This window comes from Crinia signifera, unplaced genomic scaffold (genome assembly GCF_055691185.1).
Source record: "Crinia signifera unplaced genomic scaffold, ASM5569118v1 HAP2_SCAFFOLD_242, whole genome shotgun sequence".
Classification (NCBI taxonomy): Eukaryota; Metazoa; Chordata; class Amphibia; order Anura; family Myobatrachidae; genus Crinia; species Crinia signifera.
The window spans coordinates 1-16,291 of NW_028142135.1; the positions used below are offsets into that span (position 1 = coordinate 1).

At 50.9% G+C, this 16,291-nt stretch overlaps 1 long non-coding RNA gene across 2 annotated transcripts; it reads right to left on the reverse strand.

Annotated features, from left to right (window-relative positions):
- Positions 1–2,751: 2,751 nt before the first annotated feature.
- On the reverse strand, positions 2,752–12,489 carry LOC146054519 (uncharacterized). 2 transcript variants are annotated; one of them, XR_014468209.1, is made up of 3 exons: positions 12,170–12,489; positions 10,117–10,385; positions 2,752–2,947 (listed from the first exon to the last, which is right to left on the reverse strand). It is a non-coding gene; the product is annotated as an uncharacterized LOC146054519 (long non-coding RNA). The 2 variants fall into 2 exon arrangements; XR_014468210.1 differs by lacking the exon at positions 2,752–2,947 and adding an exon at positions 3,609–3,643.
- Between the last annotated feature and the right edge of the window lie 3,802 nt (positions 12,490–16,291).

Consider the following 16,291-nt stretch of genomic DNA (forward strand, 5'->3'; position numbering starts at 1 on the left):
GAATAAACAATATAACAGGGGTGGATCTCACCCATAGAAGGTCGTTGTTGTAAGCACACACATGGGGCCTACTACGATATACTTCAGTTTAGGTGAACATGAGTTCAGTTAGGCTCGCCGTTTTCCACTCGGTGACGAGAAACCCTTGTCCAATCTGGTGGTGGAGGGGAGTGTCGCTGAGGTCTAGGGGTAGAGGGACCCGCTTCGGCTCCTGATGAAGGGGATGGAAGAAGGTCTAGCTTGGCCAAAAGGTCTTGACCTTGGGTCAGAGTCTTGATGTTGTGCAGTGCGTCATTTGCCGACACTTGTAGCATGAAAGGAAAACCCCACCTATAGCGAATCTTATGTTGACGAAGGATTTTAGTGACCGGTTGTAGATCGCGCCGTTTTTGGATGGTCGAGGGGGCTAAATCTTGAAATATTTGTAGTTGCATGTCTCGGAATTGGGTGGTTGGGGAGTCTCTGGTGGTTGAGAGGATCTTGTCTTTTGTGTGATAATAATGGAATCGGACAATAATGTCTCTTGGGGGTTGTGATGCGGGGGGTTTCGGGCGAAGGGCTCTGTGGGCCCTGTCTAGAAGGCAATCCTCGTCTGAAAGCGAAGGAGCTATTTGTTGAAAGAATTCTTTCAGGAATGTTGGTAGAGAGGAACTAAGAACAGTTTCCGATACGTTGCGGATGCGCAAATTGTTGCGTCGAGAGCGATTTTCTTGATCTTCTTGTCTCTCTTTGAGGGCCTCCATCTCTTCATGGAGTCTGGAGAGTTCTTTATCCAGACGGGATTGGGAACGACATAAGTCGTCTGTTTTTGATTCTAAAGCGTCAGTTCTGTTGCCTAGAGCTGTCAGGTCGGACCTGAACTCCGAGACTGCCTTGGCTAGCTCCTGTTTGAATGCACTTTGTACCCCTTCCAGGAGTCCGGTCATAACTGCCTGAATGTGGGGGTCTATAGTCGTTTCTGCCGTCTCATGTTGGGAAGGGGAGTCTGAGAGCTGCATGCTGCTTGAAGAATTCTTAGATTTGGAGCCGAAGAAGTTTCCGGATGGTTGGGGGGTTTTCTTGTGTCTCTGAGACATAATAAACAAGATCGGTCGTGGCCTAGGTCAGCGATCAAAGTGTAAACGTGGTATTTGTGGAGTGGAAATGGCTGAGGTGATCAGTAGTGAGGGATAGCCTTGGTCCCCGCGGGTTACCAAGTGAGTTCAGGAGAGCATGTTGATGATTGTCCTGACCTCCACGGAGGAGGTTGAACTGTTTAGGGTAGGGAGTCTCTCCCCTTTGAGCCCAGGGACCGGCCCTTGAGCTGATATTTCGCCGCCAATTGCACCAGGTGGGGCAAATAAACGGTCTTGCCCGGCTATCAGGGGGGTAGGAGGGTTGTTATAGCGGGAGGGACCCGCCGAGGCTGGAGTTGAGGCCGGGGGCTTCTGTAATGGAGGAGGACCGGGCGGGAGGGAGTGTGGGGCCGCCGGGTGCGGATTGAGTCTTTCGAGGCCCCAGGAGGCAGTCAACGATCAGGATGAGAGGTCCTCGCACTGGTCCCCAGAGGGGAGAGAGCAGTCCTTGACACTCAAGCTGGGGCACCTGGTGATGTCTCACGGTAAGTTCACTGCCCGGAGGTCAGTGAGGGCTGTTAAGGAAGGTGTCTGCTGGGTTAGGGGCACTCCTGAGCCACGGGGCACCAACAGATCTTAGTTATCTAGAGTGCCTGCGCCAGGGGTCTCTCTGCAGTTGTGCCCCTGCAGTCTATCAGGCCTCTATACGTTTAGTTAGGCCCACCAGGGTGTGAGGGGAGGGCAGGAGGGATTTTCACCTTGGTATTGTGTGAGGTGTGTGCCCGTGGGAGAGTCTGTTGTGTGTCTCCGGTGGTCCAGGACTAACCTGTTGGATGTCTGCCTCTCCTCGGGGAAATCCAAGATGGCGGCCGCCCGGTGATCGGGGCGTCCGCCTGAGCTGCTGTGTCTGCTCTGGTCCTGCTGTTGGGGACCAGCGGCTCCCCGTCACGGAGGGGTCTCCTGGATGCTGGGTGTCCCGCCGACTGAGGCCAGTGGGTCGCAGCGCCGCCTCGAGCGGCCTCCTGCTCCGTCCCGGCCGCCGCGTCTAAAATCGAGGCCCCGGCTTCTGTGGAACGGGTAGGCCGCAACCCGCGAGAGCGCACGGAGCACTCCCCGGCTCTGCAGCTGCTACCCGATTGATGCTGGGAGGTGGTAGGGACGGCTGGGGGTGAGGGAGAGGGTCTTGGAGTAGAGGGGATAGAATAAAGATGTTAACGGAGGAAAGCAGAGCGGGAGCTCAGGCTGGATGCGTCCGCTCTCCTCCGCAGCGTAGCCACGCCCCCCAACTTGCACCATTTTTTAACATTGTTTTACTGTTTTAATGTAGGTTATTTATGTGCCATTTATGTGTTGTTATAGGCAGAAGCCAAACCCGGATCCTGGAGCGGAGGTTGTCATACAGAAGTGGGCGATACGGTGGGGTCACCATAGCAACCCATCTACAACAGAGGGGAGCGTGATGATGCAGTGAGGCTCCGCCCACTGACATCCGCCCGCACCGGAAGCCGCACTGGACGCAACCGGGACGCTCCACGTACGGGAATGGTGAGTATGCACATGCTGTATGTATTTAAATGTTTGCTGTGTCACCCGCACGCGTTGTACACCTTGACAAAGGGGTATCCAGTCCCCGAAACGTCGGTCACCTCCAATAAACACATTGTTAAGCCCATGGAGTGCCGCTGCCTGCTTGGATAATTCCTTAGATAGATAGATACCAGAAAGAACCCCCACTGGGGGAATAAACAGCACTCACCAGTCTGTAGTTCAATGGAGGTACAACCAGGAGGTAATCCAAAGTTTATTTTCTGCAAGAGAGATCTTCTGACGTTTCGGTCCCCGCTGGTACCTTTATCAAGGCAGCCACTGTGTCAAATAGTCGCAACTTAAATCTGTGTGGGAAGGGGGATATATAGCCTTTGAGTATAAAGAAATATAAAAATATATGATACAGCCAGTACAGGATATGGCGGGTGAGCCAGTGAGAGGGACTATAGAGAGGTAGGGCAGGGGGATCAGAGGCGGTCCTGCAGCGATGCATAACCCACAACAGAGAGAGCCGGCACCGGGAAGAGTGATCCCTGGAGAGGACAAGGGCCTGTGCAGTGCTGTGAGCTGCTGACCTGTAAGGAGCGGAGGCTGCGCAGCTGTGAGACCAGGAATGGCGCCAGGAGAGCCAGGCTCCTCCAAGTCCCCTACTGCTGCCACCTGCCAGAGGGAAGGGAACCGCGCTGCCCCCACTAGCTGCCAACCACAGGAGGAGCCCCAAACCCAGAGAGAACAGAATGATGTGTGCTGCCGAGGTGTCCTACATAGTGCCTGCCTGTGGAGGAGCCGAGAGGGTGAAGACTAGAACCTCAAGGAAGAAGGTGCTGAGGGGGTAAATTACCTGGGAGCACACCCAGCCGGAGGATTCTCCTGAAGTTGCTCCGAAGAAGATAGAGGACGCAGCAAGTGGAGACCAAGGTGCGCAGGCACCGCGAAGGACACCCGCTCTCGAGGAACCAGGACTGGAGGACATGCAAAGGACCCCTAGCTGGAGACCTGTAGAAGCCCCCTCAGTGGTGCGGAGCTGCCCGTAGAGATGCCTGCCCGAAAGTAAGTTAAGAACACGATGTAACATCAAGGACAGGAGCTGCTCAGAGGACAGGTGACAGCCCAGCGGAGGAGAGGATAGAGGAGGATCCCCAGCCTGATAGGAGCCGGGGGTGGAAGCAGAGGCCGACCCAGAACAGCACAACAGGCGGAGCAGAGGACGACCCAGCACCTCCTGCTGCAGGAGCCGAGGACACGGGACACAAGGCAGACGTCAGGCTCATGGCAGATGCTGTGCGGCTGTGGTACAGGTATATGTGCGCTGTTGTGTGTTTATGCTGGGCGTTATGGGTAATAGAGGAGGTTTCTTTTTTAGGATGTCGGTATGTGGTAGACTCGCTAGTTATAGGATGTGTAGTATGCTAGGGTTTGTGGTTATAGTGGATGTATTTGTGTATGCAGGGCACCATTTGCGGATGTACTAAAAGGATGATCACAAAAAGGGATGATCGGGATGATTGCCTGCAGTTCCTATTCGCACCACTAGATGTCACAATTTTTTTTACTTCAACTGAGAATTTGTATGTTGGACACTGGTTGTGTATCCTGGACAGTCGGTAGAATAGGTAATCAGCGCTCAGTATCATTCTGTGGAGTTTTCGTAGCTTCTTAAAAGAAGCTGTAAGCACTGCACAGGGAGGCCAGGCAGCGTCTCCCCTGTGCACAGTGAGCTGACAGGACGCGCTTCTGTCAGCTCCTGCTGTGCTAGCAGTGTGAGGATTCACTAATGAGAATCCTCACACTGTGCCTACCTAGCTAGTGTAAAAGTTAATAAAATAATAAAAACCCTAACTAACTCTACTCCTTCGGCTGCTCCGGCAGCCCTTTAGAATAGCACCCACTCCAGTGGGCACCTAACACGAACTGAGGAGTCTGGGATGCAGTAGGAGAGGAGCCTACCCTCCAAAAGCTTTAGGATAGGTGCCTGGCTCCTGCGGACCCTCCTACATCCCAATGTGAAGCTGTGTCACCAGGACCATTGAAAGAGAAAAGTATGTGCTGCACATACTTTTTGTACTTGCTTTTCATCGCATTGTATGCACAACGCATGTACAAGGATGAATGCGATGCGTGCTATTTAAGCTCAAAATGCACGCCCGCATCGAGACGTGTATGGGCACCTTAAGTCAGAGAGAACCTGAGAATTCTGACTGGGAAGTGCAATTAACAGGTCAGATGTGGACTGCTGCTTTGAAGTTGGATATCTCCATTTCTCCAGGGCCGATTTTAAAAATGCTGGTATCCCTGGAAAAAGGGGATCCTCAGCTATCAGAGTATGGCCCTTATACACCTGGGGCCCCAGAGCAAGTGCCCATTAAGCCCATACGAAAAGACCGCCCTGGTCCCGGTTCGCTGACGTCATCCGGGGGCGATTATGCTGTGTACACACGGGGGCGATAGGGGCTGAAATAGCTGGGAATATGGTTGCTGAGCGACCATATTGCCAGTGATTGGAGTGTGCACCAGCGATAAATCGCCGGGTGCGCGCTCCCGTTTTCACAAAACGGGACACTGGGCAATATAATCTAGCAATATATTGCCAGCGATCATATTGCCCCGTGTGTACGCACCTTTATTCCTAACAATTTTGCTGCACCCGTCATCTTGAAACGTGCACATGTCCCTTTGTTGATGAATTTACAAGACTGCCTAATTAGAGCAATAATTGATATTTGCGTGGAGATTAATAACAGTATTACAGACACACATGCTATGACCGATAACACACACGTAACAGACTTATTTTAATTTTTTTTCTAATGCACTTTATTTCACATTTATCACTTTTCACTTATGTTTTTAATATTTCGCTGTCCTTAATAAATGATTCAATAAACATCATGTTTTAGCCAATTCTCTGTTTCTTGGGTCACTTTATTAATGTACCTATAACATTAATCAGAACATTAATATATGCTAACCTAGATTGCCCCTTGTAGGAATACTTTATCTTTCTTTGCTTCCAAGTCTAATACATATTCCTGGGTGCGCCTCCCCCATTACCAATTGATACTTAATATAGTAATGCAGGGGTGAGATAGCTATACCAATTACAGGCCGTTCGGATTGATAGCCTCTATCTATTAACCTGTATCAGCGATATCAGATGGTCGACAGTCATCAGGTCGACATACTGCAAAGTCGACATGGGTCTAGGTCGACAGGTCATTAGGTCAACATGGTCTAGGTCGACTGGGTTTTTCACTGGATTTTTGGGGGGTTTTTTGAGCCGACATGTGCCGACAGGCGGAATTTCATGCCCTACCATCCACTAGGGCAGGCGTTCCCAACCACGGTCCTCAAGGCACACCAACAGTGCAGGTTTTAGTGATATCCAGGCTTCAGCACAGATGGATTAATCCAAATCACAGGTACTAATTAAGTCACCTGTGCTCAAGCCTGGATATCATTAAAACCTGTACTGTTGGTGTGCCTTGAGGACCGTGGTTGGGAACGCCTGCACTAGGGTGTGGTGGGAGAATAACATAGAGTACCAAGCACAGCCAGACATGCGAGGGGATGCGGTGCACTTAATCCTGTGTCCATGTTGACTGTCGGCATTCGGGTAAAAAAAAAAGTAAAAAACCCCATGTTGAGCTAGACCAGTGGTAGCCAACCCTAGCCTTCGAGAGCTACCAACAGTTCACATTTTACAGACAACCTAGCTGCTGCACAGCTGCACTCATTAATCACTGGCACATTTTAAAAGATACAGATGGAGCTAATTAGCTCACTTGTGATTCTGTGAGGAGACCTGCAAAACATGCACTGTTGGTAGCTCTCGAGGACTAGGGTTGGCTACCCCAGAGCTAGACCATTTTGACCCAATGCTTTTTTGGACCAAATGACCTGTTGACCTTGACCCATGTCGACCTTGCAGTATGTTGACCTAATGACTGTCGACAATCTTTAGGTCGACCATATGATCCTTACCTGTTTCAGCAGGGGCGGATTGGGATGAAAAACCAGCCCGGGAAATTTATGAAAGCAGCCCTAATGGGGGTGGAGTCTGCTGAGGGGGTGGGGTCTGTGAAAGGGGGCGGGATCCCTACTTATAGGGTAGAATTCCAGGTTGCATGCAGTTGCGGCCTTTCTTGCAACTTTTGCTGCAGTTGCATCTGCAGCTATATGCTAATGCCATTACACTGCCCTGGTGCATGGCCGTGCACCAAATATATGGACTGGCCCCGCAGGAAAATACAAACACATTTGCACCAGCAGGAAAAAAAAAACATCAAAATCAATTTGCCCCCCACAGGAATAAACACATTGTCACCCCTCTCCCCCCCAGATAAAACACTGGCTCAAATAGAAAACAATGATATTTACTGATAGCCCAAACAGGTAAAATAAATACATTGACCCCTGACAGGGCAAACATTAACCATTAGCCCCCACAGAAATAAAATAAAAACACATTGAGCTCCACACACACAAAAAAGTGTGGAAAGTATATGTCCCTGGGGTGGGGGTACTGTGGCTAGGAGGACTTGGGGTAGCATGGACAGTGTATGTTCCTGGGGGGGCAGGGATATTGTCGGTAGTGTACAAGTCAGAGAGGTATATACTGGAAGCCAGGGGTTTGAGCGGATAGTGGCTATGGGTGGGTACTGTACAGTGAGGCCTGGAGGGGAGCAGGGGGCAGGCTGGGAGCAGTAGTCGGAAGCAGAGGCAGGCTGGAGTAATAGTAGTGTGGATAAGGGGACAGGCTAGGAGCAGTAGTGGGAAGCAGGGGCAGGCTGGAGTAGTAGTGCAGATAAAGGGACAGGCTAGGAGCAGTAGTGGGAAGCAGGGGCAGGCTGGAGTAGTAATAGAGAAGATAAGGGGACAGGCTAGGAGCCGTAGTGGGAAGCAGGGGCAGGCTGGAGTAGTAATAGAGAAGATAAAGGGACAGGCTAGAAACAGTAGTGGGAAGCAGGGGCAGGCTGGAGTAGTAATAGAGAAGATAAGGGGACAGGCTAGGAGCAGTAGTGGGAAGCAGGGGCCGGCTGGAGTAATAGTAGTGTGGATAAGGGGACAGGCTAGAAACAGTAGTGGGAAGCAGGGGCAGGCTGGAGTAGTAATAGAGAAGATAAGGGGACAGGCTAGGAGCCGTAGTGGGAAGCAGGGGCAGGCTGGAGTAGTAAAAGAGAAGATAAGGGGACAGGCTAGGAGCAGTAGTGGGAAGCAGGGGCAGGCTGGAGTAGTAATAGTGAAGATAACGGGACAGGCTAGGAGCAGTAGTGGGAAGCAGGGGCAGGCTGGAGTAGTAGTAGTGTGGATAAGGGGACAGGCTGGGAGCAGTAGTCGGAAGCAGGGGCAGGCTGGAGTAGTAATAGAGAAGATAAGGGGACAGGCTAGGAGCAGTAGTGGGAAGCAGGGGCCGGCTGGAGTAGTGGGAGTGTGGATAAGGGGACAGGCTGGGAGCAGTAGTGGGAAGCAGGGGCCGGCTGGAGTAGTGGTAGTGTGGATAAGGGGACAGGCTGGGAGCAGTAGTGGGAAACAGCAGCAGGCTGGAGTAGGAGTAGTGTGGATAAGGGGACAGGCGGGAGCAGTAGTGGGAAGCAGGGGCCGGCTGGAGTAGTGGTAGTGTGGATAAGGGGACAGGCGGGAGCAGTATTTGTATGGTTATAGCTAGGCTGCAAAGAATTATTATTAGGGTTAGGCTGAGTTGTGTGTAGAAGTAGGTTTAGGCTGCAGGGGGGCAGGGGGTGTATGGTTAGGTTGTGTGTGTGTTTTTTTTAGTTAGGGTAAGGCCTGTGAGGGATATGAGTAGGGTTAAGGTTAGGCCGCAGGGGTGCGAGTATGGTTAGGGTTAGGCTGTGTGTGTGTGGGGGGGGGGGGGGGGTTTCAGTGGCGTAACTAGAAATTTTGATCCCCTCAGCCAAAAACAATTGGACTGTTTCTTGGCAATTCGGCTCCCAGTGCAAAAAGTAAAAAAACTGGAACAATGGCCATGGCCTTACAATGGTGTGGTCTCAAAGGAAATGATGTAGAGAGGCAGTGGGTGACAGTGAAAAGGTAACAGGAAGAGGCAAAGAGTGATGTCTAAAAAAGTCAGAGACCAACAGGAGAGAGAGGGAAATGGGGAGATAGTGACAGTCACACCGGGGAAAGGTAGAGGGTGATGTAGTGGACGATGGGGATGGATAGTGGGAGATAGAGTGGCAGTGGTTTACAAAGAGAGACAAAGGGTGATAGAGATAAGCAGTGGGTGACCTCAGGGAGAGAGTAAAAGAGGTAGTAAGTGGATGATGCCAGGGGAAGGCAATGTGTGACAGAGGATGGCAGGTAGAGGCATTGGATGACAGAAGAGAGAGGTGACAGAAATAGAGAGTGGGGAAAGAGGAGGGAGGGGGGGAGAGGGGACAGAGGGAAAAAAGGGAAGGGGGTAAGAGGGGAAGGGTGGAGTGGGATAGAGGGGAATGGATAGGGAGAGAGGCGGAGAGAAGGGTAAGAGGGGGAGAGAAAGGAGGGAGATAGAAAGAGAGGGGTAGAGGGAAATGACGACTGTCGTCTCTCCTCCACCCTGATCACTGCTTCCCATGCTAGAGTACAGGACTTTGCCCGTGCTGCACCCCCTCAGTGGAACGCACTCCCTCGCTCCATTAGACTCTCCCCGACCTTGCAAAGCTTCAAACAGGCACTGAAAACTCACCTATTCATCAAAGCGTACCCTTCCACTGCATAAACCAGCTGGTTCTCCGACCCCCTGCCTGTTTACATCCTGCTATCTAACCACCACCCACTCGCTTGCACCTCTTGCAATCTGTCTGTCTCCCCTTCCTACTAGATTGTAAGCTCCTCTGAGCAGGGCCCTCTTCCCTCCTGTTGTCAAAGCCCACTTCTCTTCACATTTCACTCACAGCTCTCCTATACTCCAACACTCAGTGACCATCTTTGTCCGCATACTCCTCTCCATCATTGGCATCAAGCCTCTAGTTGTATGTTGATTGAGTCCTCACTACTTATATCCAAGCTGTAATGTGTATTGATCTGTGGCGCTCTTTATTTGTACTGTATTTTTGTTATTTATTCAATGTTATGCCAAGCTTTGTCTCCCTGTATTGTTCCTTTGTACGGCGCTGCGAAACACTTGTGGCGCCTTATAAATAAAATTATAATAATAATAATGGAGAGGGAGAGACAAAGTAAAAGAGGATGAGAGGGAGGGAGATAGAGAGGCTAAGGATGTAGAGAGAGAGAAGGGGGGAGGAGGAGAAGGAGAGAGAGGAAGAGAGAGAAGGGAGAGAAGGAGAGGAGAGAGAAGGAGAGGAGAGAGAAATAGAGAGGAGGGAGAAATCAGCTGTAAAGGAAAGGAGAGAAAGGAAAAGAGTGACGGAGGGGTGGATAGAGATAGAAAGGGAGAGTCGGAGAGAGAGAAAGAGGGAGTTATGTAACATTGGTGCAAGTGTGGTGTGAAGCAGCTTGTGAGGTAGAGGGCCATACTGCCACATCCTAAGCTGCGCTCGACCCCCCGACTTACCTCCGGCTGTCAGCTCCAGGCTGCTGCACAGCTCCTGCTTCTAGTTGCCAGCTCCCGGCAGCTGCGAGTGTCCGATCCGATCTCCAGGCTCGTGCTTCTAGATATCAGCTTCCGGCTAGCACCAGGTTCATACCTCAGCTCCTGACTCTTGCTTCTGGTGTCAGCTTCAAGCAGCTTTGTGGGTCAGGCTCCCGTCTCTAGCTGTCTGCTTCTGGTTCCCGCAAGGTTCAGACCGCAGTTCCCGTCTCTGGTGTCAGCTGCAACTTAAACTAGATTTAAAAAAAATAAGCACCTAAATGACGGGGGGATGTTAGCGTAAAGTCCCTTACAGCCCTACCACAGAAGGCATTCTATACGGCATAGTCTACCCTCACAACACAGGACCCCAGACTCTCCCCTTACTATGTAGCATCCATCACCCCTCACCCAGCACAGCACCCCTCATTTAAAACCCCTCTTCAAGCACAGCACAGATCACAGCAGAGCACCCATCCCTGTATGCCATCTCGCCACACTCACCAACCCTGTTCCAGCACAACACAGCAACCAACACCTATCCCAGCATGTCAGCACCCCTAACCCTTCTTCCTGCACAGCAACCCCCACCTACCAGCACCGCACAGATCACAGCAGCAGCACCGATCTCCCTACACAGCACTCAGTGGCGGAACTAATGTCTAGTAGGCCCAGGTGCAAACATATGTTTTAGGCCCCCACCAACCTGCCTCCCACCACAGGACGTCAGCCGCCCGCCCAGGTCTAGGACCTGACTCCGCAAGTCTAAGCCAACCAGAATCAGGTCCTACAGTATATCTCTACACTGAAAGAAATCACTACATTACAGTACATTGCCCCCACTCCTCTACACTACATTGCCTCCACTCCTCTACACTACAGTACATTCCCTCAATATGCAGCACTATATCACTACACTGTAAATGCTACACTACAGTGACATTACAGCTTGTCTTCACTCCCTCCAGCTCAGTGGCCAAAGTCTGCAGTATGCTGTGCCCTGACCCTGCTCTTACACCCCCCCGGGAGCCCAGCTTCTGCCTACTGCACCTATACTGTTAGCTGAAATATAAGTTACAAAGCATGGAGACGCAGTTGGTTAGACACATCATCTCACCGCTGGCCATGCCCAGAGCCCCATTCTGCCTGTATCAAAGCATATGACAGCTCTGGGTTGGGGGAAGGGATTAAGCAGATTAAATGGGAAGGTAGGTTGCACTGTGGCAGAGGAAATGCAGATGGCATGCCTGCCCTGCAGAAACTGTCCCTTAAAGCAGTGGTTCCCGACCCTGGTACTCAAGTACCCCCAACAGTGCACATTTCCAGGTCACCCAGCAGGTGCACTCATTATTCAGACACGTTTTAAAAGATCACAGGTGGAGCTAATTATGTCACCTGTGATTCTGTGTGGAGACCTGGAAAATGTGCACAGTTGGGGGTACTTGAGGACCAGGGTTGGGAACCACTGCCTTAAAGGATGGCCTCCCCTTTTCTCCTTCAGTCTAAACTGCCCCCTCCTTCTTTGGCTACTGTACTCTAATGCATGATCCAGATGAAAAAATGACAGGGGGTGCACTGTAATTGGGGGGAGAATGGTTACTAGTGTGGCTAGATACGGGAGTATGGAGGAGGATTAGTGGGAGAAACAAGAGGAGAGAGAAGGAATAGTGGGTGGATGGAGCAGGAGAGAGGAGGAAGAGTGGGTGGATGGAGCAGGAGAGAGAAGGAATAGTGGGTGGATGGAGCAGGAGAGAGGAGGAAGAGTGGGTGGAAGAGCAGGAGAGAGGATGAATAGTGGGAGAGTAGGAGAGAGGAGGAATAGTGGGTGGGTGGATGAGCAGGAGAGAGGAGAATTATGGTGTACATTGGGGCAGTGGGGCCAGGGATGGTAATCTCAGAGCAGCTAGGTGCCATTTTGCAGTGTCAGGGTCCTGGCTGAAAGCACCCCATTACAGCTGCTGTAATTGAAATGGGCAGGGGAGGGCAAACTAACATGCACACACAGTGACAAACACACTGTACAGTGGAAGTGCATTACCTGTCAGTACCCCGATGAATCATACCCTCAGCCACCACCTTTATAGAACTGGAGCTTCATTCTTCTGACACAGGAAGTTCAGCAGCACGCAGCAGCAGCCTGTGCAGGGAGAGTGTAGAGTGGAGCCCCCAGGCATACAAATCAAGTGAGGAACACATTCGATCCCTGCCTGTTCTGCTTGTCACCAAGCCGGCTCCTCTGGCTGCTGATCCCCCGAGGTAGGCACCCGACCGCTGCAGCGCTGCTTCTGATTCCCAGCAGCAACCATCGCCCTGAAGTGCGGATTCTTCAGTAATGTCCACAGCTGTGTCTGCTTTCATTGCCGCTTTGAGTGCCCTACTCAAAGCATCAATGAAAGCAGACACAGCTGTGGACATTACTGAAGCATCCGCACTTCTCTCTCCCAGCAGCCGCTCACATACATTTAATTTTTTGCGCGGCTTCAGAGCTCCGCTGGCGGGGAGAAGGGTGGCGCCGCAAAACCCGGAAGTGTGTCAGTCGGGCTGTAAGCACCGCGGGAGGTGCTGTGTGCGGCCGCACATGCGCACCAGCCCTCCCGCGGCCATTTCAACTTCGGCCACAGCCGCGGCCATGTTTATTCAGGGCATTTTGCTGCGGCCGCGGCCGGTAACCGCGGAGATGGCGGTTTGGTGGCCGCGGCCCAGCCAGGGAGGGTGGGCGGCCGCTATGACTCTAAAATGTGCCGGCCCACCGGGAAACGGCCCGGTTTCCCGGTGGGCCAATCCGCCCCTGTGTTTCAGCAAGTGGTGTGAGGCCAATTTCTCTCCTGGGAATGGAGAAATATCTGTGTTTAGAGCCAGACTAGAATCACGTCTGCCCGCAGACAATAGATCGGGTATCATTTTTTTATTTTTTTTTATGTATGTTTGACAAAGGCCATACACTTCACTGGAGGCGAAGATCCGCAGACGAAGGCCAGAGCATACAGCTAATTGCTGCCGATCCTACTATTAAAAAAGAAAAAGGAATGTATTGTATACACAGAACATCGAACATGCCTTCCAACTTTTACCAATAGATCAGTGGGACCTGCATGCAGCTGGCCCTGGAAAGGGGCGGGGCTATGTGCAACGGGGGCGGGACCGGGCATCGAGGCCCCGGGTTTTCCATCCTCTTTGCCAGCGTACCCAGCCCCGTCTCTCCTTGCTGCGCACGGCACCTATCCAGCAATCACCGGCTGCTCCACAAAGCAGAGCAGCCATGATCACCTCCCCTCAAGGGACATCAGGGCAGGCTCCAAATAGCGGGACCATACCACTGTAATCAGGACAGTTGGGAGGAATGCTATAAATACATTATCATGTAGCGCCTATTATTCCTGTTGTCCGACTCTACCTGTATGACTACATGTGAAGGAAAACACAGAGGCTGCTTCTTTTGCCCAACGTTTGGGAATTTATGCTATTTTAGTTTTCGGAACTTGTCTCCTGTCCTACATAACAGTTTATAGACGCTGTGACCAGGGGTGAGGGTCATTAAGTCGACAGTAATTAGATCTTTTGGTCGGCAGTGAAAAGGTCTACATATGAAAAACATCGACCTGGTTTAAATTGATGCTGAAAACGGTCGACACAATCCAAAAGGCTGCATGAAAAAGGTCAACACAGGAATAGGTCGACATGAGTTATTAAAGAAAATTGTGTATGTGGAAATCTGCTGACACGGGCACTGTATAAGTGTACAGCGACACGGACACACAGCTCCAATTTCTATTCACTTTTTTCTTAATGCACTTTTTTAATTTTAACCTATTTTGCTGTTTTGTGCCAATGAATAAACTGTATATTTAGAACAATTGGTCTGTACACAGACTCCGTCCTGCCCCCACTTAAAGTTATTCCTCCTGGTTATATATGGTGGCTAATTATTAATATTATGTAGTTTGAGCAGAAAATATTGTGGTATCAGTGGATGAGTCAAAAACTCAGGCTGCTCCCGGATCCGAAGGCGCTACACCCCACGCCCCTGAAACAGCAGACACTGGAGGAGGATTCAAACCCGTGGTGGCTCAGCCTGAGTGGCTGTCCCAGACGCTGAACTAACGGTACACGCCACTGTACCAGCCACTCATACACGGACTGTTCGTGTATCTCGTAGCTACAATGCAGTGACGTCATTCACGCTGTGCCGCACCATCGCCACCTATTGGCAGCTGCTGGAACTACACCTGGCACATAATGCATCGTCATCACTGCTGCTCCCCCTACATGAGCACTCTGCCGGCTGTTCTGATGGAGGCAGTCACTGACTGGGACGCCATGCCCCTGCGTAGAAGAAGCGGCTGGTAAGTGCACATGTGCAGAACACCCCCTGAGCATTGAGCAACCTGTGGGTGAGGACTGGAGCTCAGTCTGTATGTTGGTCATGTATGTGACTCCCACAGGGCTGCTGCATGGTGCTCCTGGGGATATCTATGTGTATGGGCATACCAGTGTATCCTCAGCAGCGCTACTCTATGGCTCAGGTTGTAATATCTCAGCCCCAGTGCTGTCTGCATTATTATACACTGTATATTATCTATCTGCTTTCCCAAAGTGTGACACAGGTGTATATAGACCAGATTATAATCTATGGGAAGCCTCTGTGTGTATACCATATGTTCTCTCTCTGCTGCAGTAGCTATGCGCGCTTTGCTATGTTCTATGATAATAAACACATGTGAGTGTAATGGTAAATATGTGCCCGGCATGCCAATGTGGTGAGATACAGGTGAGCCAAACCGTACAGGCTAGCAAACTGCACATAGCCATTAGTGCAGATGTAGGATAACTGGGCATACTGTATATAGGCTGGGATCACTGCTGCGTTCAGGTGACACCAAGTACATGTCACCCGCCGGGATTGCTTGCTGGATGGTTATACAGGGATTATTGTCACATTAGTTATACTGTAGTCTAAAGTGTATACTGTATTATCTACCATCCTAATGGGGCATACACACAGGGGGCGGGATGTACTAAAGGGAAAATGTGATAAAACGGGGGTTTTACCACATTTTCCTATGTACCATTATCCGTCCGCCCCATCTCCGCCTGGCAGGGTATCTCCACCTCTGGGTGGCGATACCCTATAGATGCCTATGGGCTTCTATCGCCGCCCGCCGTCCTTGCGACCCATCCTCCATCGATCTACTCCTCCCTCAGCAGGTGTCACAGCCGGGAGGACATCCGGCTGTAGGGAGGAGGAGGAGAGGCAGGGGGACACTGACAGCCGCCAGGATGTGGCGGAGACCCCCGCACACCACATTACAGGTATCGCGGGGGTCTCCGTCACCGCAACCCGATGCTAGCCGCATATGTTAGTATATATGCGGTAGCATCGCGGCGGCTGGCGATTTACATTAATACATCCCGCCCAGGGGAATATGAGGCTTATTTCTAAGTGATCTGACTAGATCGCTTAGAAATGAAAAAAGGATCACTCCACGTGTATACCCTCTGGTGATGACGATTGCGCGGTCCCGCGCGTCGCTGTTGCCTGACTAGATTTACACTGCATCCAGTTATAAATCTAGTCATCGCCAGTGTTCTCACACCAGAGAACACTGGCGATGACAGATTGTTCAGCACACAATGCTGAGCCATCTGTGCTTAACTGCAAACTTAGCACAGAGGCTCACTTGCACTGTGTGTGCACAGCTTTAGGGATGGACGTCTTTGCAATTGATGACAATAGTGCATACACACTATTGTGCAATGGATGACCATCAATGTTTTTACCTATTGATGGTGATCCATTTTCTTTGACTGATTGGATTGTGGGCCAATCAAAACATGTAGGCGGTGCTTCATGAGTGTTGGGGCAGAGCTATGCTGGTGGTAAGGGTTGCTGGTCTTACTGTACTGCATATTAAAATAATAATAATAATAAAAAATATATATATAATTTATGTAAGGTGCTAAACAACATATAATGGTGATTCAATTGTTTTGTGCACCCGTAGCTCTTGCCTAATGTAGTGGGAGCTAATGAATTGTTCGCAGCCCTTGCCCTGGTCTTGTTGGCTGCATTTTTGCGCCCTAAATAAACTAGATGCAGCTTATTGCCCTACTGTGCGCGAAGGGTGCGAGGAGAAATCCAGGTGACGTGCAGCCTGGGAGT